The following is a 10,533-nucleotide window of genomic DNA, read 5'->3' on the forward strand; positions in this document are numbered from 1 at the left end:
CGCCCATTGCGGGTTACGGCAATGTTATTTCAGAGCTGCAGCTACCGTCTTGTTTTATTATGAATATTTATTAAGTGCCCAACAATAAATAGGCCGCCCAGCTAAGAGTTGCATACAGACAGGTTAAACACATGCCTTCTCTGTTTCTAAGAGGGCACAGTTTGAAAAAACAATTTAATTAACAATGTAAATCTGTAGGAGAAAAATATTCTAACGGTAATTACATGATACTTCCTGCCTTTTTTTTTTTCTTTTTTAATTTGCCAGCGTGCATGTGTCATGTATGTTCACTGGAGAGAGATGCTGAGAGAGAGGGAAAGTGAGAAAGCATGCCCCTGGAGGAGGTGGCCACGCCACAACTCTTTCTCCTCCATTCTTCTCTCAGGATGTTGGGCACACACTTGTACACGCCGGGTGTGATTTTCAGGTCACCAGATTCAGGACTCCAACCACACAAGGTGGCCGTGTAGGATCCCGTCACCTGAACCACCACGCCACTGGCTGGCCCTTACACGCACTGCTTCTAAATTCGTTCATAAGATGACGTACTACTGAGCTTATGTCCACCTACGCTATCTGAAAAGTAATGTTCTGAATTTCAAATCTCTGAACTCAAGCTGCCTACTGAGTGATGACCAACTGTTAGCCAACAGTATCTTATTTTTGGTCCAAAAATCATCACCGCTTCCCCAACGGTCAGGAATTTTCTGTTGTTTTTAAAAACAACGATGCAATTACACCACTTCATCCTAGTCTTCCACCCATGCCCCACCCCACAATACTCACCCACCGACAGCACTCTAGGGCAGGAAGCAGAGACCAGTTCCAGTCCCCCACCAGCACTGCTTTATGACCCATCGGACTTTCAGGCAAAGTGAAAACGGAGTCGCTGCCCAGCCACAGTGGCACGTGGGGCCAAGACAGTGCTCTGGGGGCTGGGACCATGTAGGGTGCCTCAGTTTGCTTCCCGAACCAACTCAGTCAGGTGCGGTGGCGTGAACCCGGAGTCCAGTGACGGGGAGGTGGGTCAGGAGGCTCGCGAGTTCGAGGTTCTCACTGTGGGCAATACAGTGAGACCCTGACTAGAAGACAGGCAGCGTGGCAGGGTAGGACTACGGTCCCAGTGAGAAGCCGAGCAGGACAGCTGTCTAACAACCACCGCCGCAAGTAATTAATTGAAAAACTAAGCTGGAATTTTCTCGTGTGGTGAGATGTTACCTACCTAAGAAAATGCTCAACTCTTTACAGTAAGACACACAACTGTAGCCAAGCAGTTAAAGGAGCTGGATCCTGCATGGCTGAGCGTGGTTCAAATTCTGGCCCTGGCAGTTTGAAAAACATGCCAGGTACATTTGTACGAGTGCCCAGAATCCTAAAGGGAAAAAGGAATGGAGGAGAAAGGACTGTGACATGACCACACCCTGCTGGAGGGGTGCCTTCTCTCTCTGGTGAGCACACATGCCCACTGGCAATTAAAAAAAAAAGACATATCATGGTACTAACGCTGACACACATATAGAAAGCCTGCAAAAATAGACCTACTCTTCGCCAGTGATGGTACTGTTAGACAAAATTGCTAAATAACAAAACACATATAATGAGGAACGGCTTAAAGCTCGAAAACTTCAGTTGACCCGACTCTTTCTTGGTACAATAAGTGGATCTATGCACTATTTTCAGCACTATGTATTGCTAGAGAAAGATTTTAATTAAACACCAGAGAGAAGAAACCTGCCAGTTGGAATTTTGCAAGTAGTACGGTTCGCTAGGAGATAAATGGTTAGCAGCCGACAGTCTTTCTCACAGAATAAAGCTCCTCTTTCCTCTTTTCAGAAATAAACATAAAAAATCACCCCATTATATTTATTTATATTGGTCTTAAATTGGCAATTAGCTTGAGAGGACTTTTTACATGTGGCAGTTCTCTTTACTTAAATCTCCTTCACACCCTCTATAATGAATAAAATGTATCATATATTTTTTGCTATTGTTGTTTTTTTGGAGAGGTTTTTCTATAGGGCGCGTGCGCTCGCCAGACAGACAGAGACAGAGAGACAGAAAGTGAGAAATCACCCCCCAGGGGGGATGGCTACACCGCAATCCCTTCTCCTCCATTCTCCTCTCGGGATCTTGGGCACGCATGCACACGCGCCCAGTGTGAGTTTTAAGCCACCGGGTCCAGGACTCGAACTGCGGTCGACTACATGGGAGTCCAGCGACACAGCCATTACGCTAACTGCTGGTCCCCCATATTTTTTGTATTACTATAGTATCACGGAAAGAACTTCAATTTTCTTCATATTTTTCACTTGCTCCAGAGTCACTGGTAGACATTTTCTTAGAATCATTAACTCTATTCATTATTATTGTTATTCTTTAATTTGACTAGAGAGATGGGGTGGGAGGGATGGAGAGAGTAAAAAAGCAAGCTGCCGGGCCCAGGATTCAAACCACAGTTGGGCATGTGGGAGTCTAGCACCTTAACTACCATGCCACCTGCCAACCCTGTGATCAACATTTTATCACAAAAACTCAAAGAGCCCACAGTAGCAACCAGGGGATTATGAAATTCATAAACTTATTTAGTTATACCCAGCAGCAAACATTTATAAACTCCTATGAGCTGCCAATTTTATTGACCTGAGAATAGTTATGAATCTCTGGTAAATCCGCAAATATCAATAAATAAATGAAGCTTTAAAAATGATTTTACTCAGAGAGAATAACAATTTTGCTAAAGGTAGAATAAATAATACTACAGTTAGAAATTTGGACTTCTCTAAGTATTCAAAATGTTTATTCTTCCTTTTGACCCCATTTTCCTCCAGGGTCCTGAACCTGCCAATATGTATGCAAATATTCAGGATGTTTATATTAACAGAAAGCTTCTAAGTATGGTATCTGAACTGAAAAAGAATACCTTGCTTACATTACAGAATATGATAAACAGGGACCAGCAGATGGCATAATGGTTACATCACTGGCCTCCTGCATAGTCAACCACAGTTTGAGTTCCGAAACCAGTGGCTTAAAACTCATGCTGGGTGCATGTGCGTGCATGCCCAAAATCCCAAGAGGGGAGTGGAGAAGGGACTGCGGTGTGGCCACTCCCCCAACAGGGGGCAGAAGGGGTGGTTCTTGCTTTCTGTCTCTCTGTCACTCTAGTGAGCACATTAGCCCTATAGAAAAAAAATCTCTCTCTCTCTCAAAAAAAAAAAAAAAAAAAGAAATATGATAAATCTCCAAGACATTTCCTACTGAAATGAAAGTTAATTGGTTTAAAATTGGTAGTAAATGGGCACTTTTCCCACAGGTTTTAAAAAATGGTGGCAGCCTGAAAGCTGTTTCAAATTATTGCACTTATACTTTTTCTACTGCACACATAATTAAAAGCATTTCATCTTACTGAAATCAGTTTTTTTTTAAATAACTTAATTAAAAACTACATCTGAGGTGAAGAAAGCAAATACAAGGTAAAGAAATGCAGACTATCTTGCAATATCAAGTCATAGTAGACCTATACGTCTTAGGACATGAATGAGTACGTTAGTGTTATGACATATGGTCATTTTTGGCCCTGTTCTGATTCAAAGACATATATTTAGTACGGCAGCATTATGGAATGTTTATATGACTAAGACAGCTAGTCATCATTTTTCTTTTTTTTTAAGTTTTTGCTATATGGCATGTATGCTTGCCAGAGAGACAGAACGAGGAGGAAGGGAAAGTAAGAAAGCACCCCATCAGAGGTCATGGCCATGCTGCAATCCTTCCTCCTCCATTCTTCTCAAGATTGGGGGCATACACATACACCTGGCATGATTTTGAAGCCACTAGGTCCAGGACTCCACCGACCCAAGTCAGTTGTGGGGGATTCAGCTGCCTTCACTACCTACCACTGGCTGCCCGAAAACATAACCTTTACACCAATAATGCTGTCAATCTCAGAGGCCAGCAAATGCAATGAGACCACCTTTCCTTTCTAGTGTTTTTGTAAAATTGGAGTTCTAGCAAAGAAGACAAGTTGCTTAGCCACGATGGCCACTGGGAACTCCCCGCCTCTCATTTTTAAGAGCTCCAATCTAAGAAATGCGGGCAGGTGCATTCCTCTGCGGGGGCCTAAATAAAGTTGACCCATGCTGCCAATTCAGCGTAGCAGCGGTCAGACCGGCTAATCATCAAAAACCATCTACAGCATGATGACTACGTGGTGCCTTTCACAGAGAACGTGCTGGAGAAATAAAGGACCGACCCAGAGGAAACAAGCCATCCCTCCATGAGCCCCATGAAACGGTTCCCAACCTGCAGTTCACTCTGGTGGCATGAGGCATTTTCTCATTCATGATATATTTTCTAAATACATAATATGTACAAAGTACACGGTTAAAATACCACCCATACAACAGCCTCTCCCCTCATGGAAATAAACTACAGTGTGCGGTGAAAGACATTAAACAAATACAGCACGAAACTTCAAAACTGTGGAGAGTCCTATGAAGGACAAGAACAGAAATCCAGAGTATCGGCGGGAGGTGTCCTTTTTACAGTGGGCCTCTCTGAAGAAGGAACACAAACAGAGCTCAATGCAAGGAGGTGCATTCCACGCAGAAGAACCAGCTCATGAGGCTCTGAAGGGACAAAGAACTCGGCGCTCCGAAGGGAGGAAAGGCTGGAAGAAAGTGAGCAGGAGCGGAGAACCATCCGCACAGGCTCAGGACGATGCGAGAGATGTGCGCTTTCCCCAAGCGTAAGAGGAAGCCTTTGAGGAATTTGAAGGAGAGGGATGATGTGATGTTTACGCTTTGTGAAGAGTCATTCTGACTTCTGTGCAGAGAATAAATGTGTAAGAACTTACAGGACTCTTATCTACATGAAGACCCCCTTGGGAAGCTAACAAGTCTAGTCCTCCATGGGATGCTGTGGCTCGCTGCAGGGCAACGACTGCAGAGAGGGCGGATTCTAGATATTTAGGGCTGAAGTCAATAGTCTTGCCAAGGTGTGGAGGGGAATGCCTGTCTGTGTGTGGGGGGGTCGTGAGAGGTTTCAAGATTTCTAATTGAGAAATTAATAGACTGAGGTGCTATTTATGGAGATAAGGAAGAACTGGTTATGAATAGGGAAGAGATTAAGAGCTTAAGTTTAAACCTACTCATTTTAAGATGCCTTTGAGACAAAAACCTTAAAATAAGCCAGTCTAAAAATCACAATGGAAATTAGAACAAATCAGTGACAGAACAATGAAAATTCAACATTTCAAAATATGCGGCTCATCTATGGGCAATTTATAGTCTTAAATGTATATATTAAAAAAGAAAAAAGTAAAAAAATCTGATCTAAATATTCATCTAGAATTGAGAAAAGTGAACGGAACCCAGAGTAAGTAGAAGAAAGGAAATAATCATAAAAAGAAATGAATAAAATATAAAATATACGTAGAACTTTTTAAAAAGAATTATTTTATCTTTATTTTAATTTGACTAGAGAGGGACAGTGTGTGTGTGTATGTGTGTGGGAGAGAGAGAGAGAGAGAGAAAAAGCAATTTGCCAAGTCTGGGACTTGAACCACTGTCAGCCATGTAGGAGTCCAGTGCCCTTAACCACCATGCCACCAGCCAGCCCCAATATTGTGGAGATATTAACAATGCTGAAAACTGAATCTATGAAAAGATTAGTAAAATGTGTTGCCCTTCAGCAATACTGATCAGGGAAACAAGAGCATTAAATTACCATTATCTGAAACAAAAAGAATTTTCTTCCACAGAAGTAAAAAAAGTAGGATACTATGAACGACCTTATGCAGACAAATTACAAGTTTTAAATGAAATGGATAAGTTGAACACTGCCAAAATTACCACTTAGTACTACAGAAACTGGGTATCTGAATACTGTTTTCATCTGTTAAAGAAATTGAATCCATTATTTAAATTTTTTCTACAAAGAAAACCAGGCCCGGAAGGCTTCCGTGAACTCTTACAGATGTCTGAAGAAATAATCCCGGCACTGTCTCACAGAAGAAAACTGTTTTTTATAAGGTCAACAAAGCCCTGATGCCAAAACCCGAAGAGGACATTTTTGAGAGAGGATACTAACAGGCCAGTTTCTTTAGTGAACGTGAACATCCTTCCCTGGGAAAGCAGGGACTCTTAAGTTTGACAGGGTCTTACCACACAATCCTCCCAGCCATCTTCCACTCTGCCAGGACCACAGGTGCGTATCACCACACCCAGCCTGTCCAGGTTGGGCCAGGAACCAAATCTGGGCCTCTTCGGTGGCCTCGGCCACTGAGCAGTGGTTCTCTTCCACCTGTACCACTGCAGCTGGGCCCTACGCTTCCTTTTCTTTTTAAATTTTAAAAAATGTACAAAAACCTTTTTTGCCATAGGGCATATGTGCTCGCTGGGGATAGAGAAAGAGAAAGTAAGAAATCACCCCTCAGGGATGGCCATGCTGCAATCCCTTCTCCTGCGTTCTCCTTTAGGGATTTTGGGATTGCTCACACACTCTATGTGATTTTTCAAGCCTCTGGCTCCGGGACTTGAGCTGTGTTGGTCACATGGGAGTCCAGCGCCTTAACCCTGTTGCCACCTACTGCCCCTGCCCTCCATTTCCTTTTCAAGATCGCATACTAGAAAGTGATCAAGCTAGAATTTGACTCTAGGGCACCAGTTCTCTTTCTTGAGTTTTTTTTTTTTTTTTTTTTTTTGGCTATAGGGCATGTGCTTTCACTGGAGAGCCACAGAAAGACAGAAGGTGAGAAATCACCCCCTGGGGGTGATGGCCACTCCACAATCCCTTCTCCTCTTGGGATTTTGGGCCCTCACGTACACGCGCCTGGCATGAGTTTTAAGCTGCCGGGTCCAGGACTCGAACCTCGATCAACTACATGGGAGTCCAGTGACAAAACCATTAGGCCATCTGCTGTTCCCACATCAGTTCTTTATAACGACACAATACTGCTTTTATAGTATTGATTTTGTTCCTGACACCAGTAAGTGCTCAATAAACAGCAGTCATCAGTACACAGAAAATAGGAATGCTTCAGAATATATATATTAATCACATCAGTTTTCCTATTTTGCTTTTTTCTGATTTCTTTTTCTTCATTTTTGCAAAAACATTCTAACATCTCTCAATGAGTTTTAAGAGAAGCTATTGTTGGGGCCGCAGGTGGCATGGTGGTTAAGGACGCTGGGCTCCCACATTGCCGAGCACGGTTTGGGTCCTAGACCTGTCGGCTTACTTTCTTGCTTTCCTTTTATTTGTCTATTCCTCGTCAAACTAGAAATCAACAAAGTTAAATAAAATAATTCTTTTTAAAAAAAAGCTATTGTGAAAAATAAATGTCTAGTAGCCCACAGAGAGGCAATAATTTGCTTAACCATTACTCTTATTGGATATTTGGAAGGCTTCCTTTTTTTAAGAGTAGAGGTACTAACGCCATTAACATTTCGTGTCTTTATCTACTATCTTCTTTAAAGTATTTCCTCAGAATAAAGTCTTGTAAGTGGAATTACTGGTTCAAGAGGATGACCTTTTTATTATTGCAGATACAACGGCTATTGTTTCCCCCCAAAGTTGTAGCACTGTGACTCCAATGGCAACAAAACGAAGGGTTTGCGTTGCGAGAACTAAAGCCATGAAGTGTACCGGCGAAGGACACGGGAGATCAGAGGCCGGGGACGGAAAAAGTGGAGTAGCTGGATACTATTTTTTATGAAGCAGGGATTTTCGCTTCACTAAGGGGTGGAAGAAAACTGGGTTTGTTGACAATTCAAATGCTTACGTACAAATACATGCACAATCTACATTATTATCCTTCAAAAAAACGTTTCTGTGACAGTTTCCAAAGAAGTGTCCCCTGCCCCAACGATGCAGTCTTGGACACAGATAAAATATTACTTAGGTGTAGGTTTCAGCCAGTCCATCCACTACAGGGTTCAACCTGATCTTCAGTATCATTGTTATCCTAACCTTTTGCCATACCTTTAGTGACGTGGCTTATGGATCTTTATGTTCGTTGTTTTTAGATTCAGAGAAATGATCTCTTTTTGGAATAACATTAAGGGGGCCAGCAGGTGGAAGAGCAGTTAAGGTGCTGAACTTCCACATGGCCAATTTCAGTTTGAGTCCCAAGCCTGGTGGCGTGCTTTTTCACTTTCTCTCTTTCTCTGTCTCTCTGGTGAAGTGCATGTACCCTACAGCATATTAAAAAATAATAATAATAATAGGGCTGGCAGGTGGCACGGTGGTGGTGGGGGGGGGGCGCTGGACTCCCACATGGCTGACCACAGTTCGACTCCTGGACCTTGCAGCTTGGTTTCTCACTCTTCCTCTCTCTCTCTCTCACTCTCACTGTGTCCTTCTCTGGTCAAATTAAGACAAATAAATAAATAGTTAAATAAAATAACGCTTAAAAATAATAACAAATTAAATAAGTAGCTCCCCTTTTTCATTTTTTAAAAGATTTTTGCTATAGGGCACTTGAGCTCATCAGAGAGACAGAGAGAGAAAGTGGGAAATCATCCCCCAGGGGGATGCTCACACCGCAATCCCTTCTCCTCGATTCTCCTCTCAAGAGATTGGGTATTGGGATCAGCAGTTGGTGTAAATGGCTGTCACTGGACTCCCATGTAGTCGACTATGGTTAGAGTCCCGGACTCGGTGGCTTAAACTCACGCCGGGCGTGTGTGCGTGTGTGCCCAAGGTCCTAAGAGGAGAATAGAGGAGAAGGGATTGCGGTGTGGCCATCCTCCCTGGAGGGTGATTTCTGGCATTCTGTCTCTGTCTCTCTCTTTCTGGTGAGCACACACACCTATAGCAAAAACTTCTCAAAAAAAAAAAAAAAAAAGTTGGGCATGCACATGCTCCTGGCCTGTTATAAGTCACTGGGTCCAACACTCAAACCATGGTTGACTACGCTGGAGTCCAGCAACATAACCGTTATGCCATCCGCTGGTCCCTAAATAAGCAATTCTAAAAAAAGAGAATTCACAAAAGAAAAAGAAAGAATAACATTAAATTATGAAAAGATGTACAGAAAAATCACAAAACAACCAAAGATTATTTTCACTGTAGCAAAGCATATTTTCATTTCAGTAAAACCACCACATAGAATATTTTCATTTTAGTAAAACGGAGGCAAGAAGCTGGCTGATATTCCCCTCTACCACTCACCTAGCACGTAAGCTCGGGTATCATCGGTCGCCTCATCTGGAGGTTGGGGTTACATTTTACGTGACCAGAGCCAGAACTGCACATGGCATCGCCTGCTCTTCCTGACCATGTGTCTTACGAGCTCACTACACCTGAATAAAAAACCACGGAACCACTCTCCTTTTGCTACCATATCCTACGCTTCCAGCTTCCTGTCACCCTGCTATGGCTCTTGCTCCGAGGCTGGACTTGAAGCTACTATTTTAAAAAGCTGATTTGTAAGGCTCTACGGGCAGGTCACCTGTCTGTCCCTTCGCTCTCAGGGAAACACGGTGTTCTCCAGGGCAGCCGCTTGCCCACCACTGCCTTCCTTCTCTGGGCTGCCGTCGTAGATTCGGAGGGAGAAATGGAGAAGACCTAGAAGACGAGGGCTTACCCCTCCCACGCCCTTCCTCTCTCTGAACCACAGGCTTCTCAGTGAATGACTGAAACGAAACCTCTCTACTAACTGCGGTATTATGCACATAGTGAGGCCAGGGGTCGACTGTTCAGGTTCCGTTTTAGCTTTCTTTTCCAGTTTCCATTATCCCTGGTAAATTTCAGCCGTGATACTGGGGAATCATGAGGTACCGCAATGACCAGTGGGCTGAGATCTCCATGTAAATCACTCACTGACTGAATGGCTCTGACCAAGTGATCTAATCTCTCTAGGCCTCAATTTTCTCATATGCACAATGCCAAATTATGAGAGTGCCTAGCACAATACTGAATAAATGTCAGTCAAGTGGGAATTGCAATTATGGCCACATGTGCTCTGAATGCGAATACCACCTTCTTGAGCTGATTCAAACCAGAGGACAGTTTGACTTCTGCAACTCAAAAATCCTTATCTTCTAAAGAAGCCGTTCCGGATGGGGGAACAAACACAAAACCTCTGACTTTCAAGTTTCTGACAGATGCCGTTCTATGGTATGGAATACTTGCATTAAAAACAGGAACCAAAGTGAAAAACTATTTTATGCATATTCAATCAGGCAAAAATAATGTGTTAGTAACATTGTGGTGAAAACGGCACTTTCAAATGATTGTTGGTGTCATCAAAAATCAGTAAATCTTTTACTATGTAGGCAGTATAGTTACTAAGTTAAGAACTATAAAGTAGCCTATACTCTTAGAATGAATAATCCTACCCAATAGACTTTATCCTATGAAAATAATGCAAATAAGGAAAGTAGCTTTAGTTTTATTTTATACTGCCTAGACTACAAAAGGTACTCAAATATTTCTTCATATGAATATCTTTATTGGTACCGTCTTCTCCAAATTGCTGCTTTTGCGCCTTTCTCGTTAAAATTTACTTATTTTTGCCATCTGGAATAG

The sequence above is a fragment of the Tupaia chinensis genome, unplaced genomic scaffold (genome assembly GCF_000334495.1).
Source record: "Tupaia chinensis unplaced genomic scaffold, TupChi_1.0 Scaffold000078_1, whole genome shotgun sequence".
NCBI lineage: Eukaryota > Metazoa > Chordata > Mammalia > Scandentia > Tupaiidae > Tupaia > Tupaia belangeri.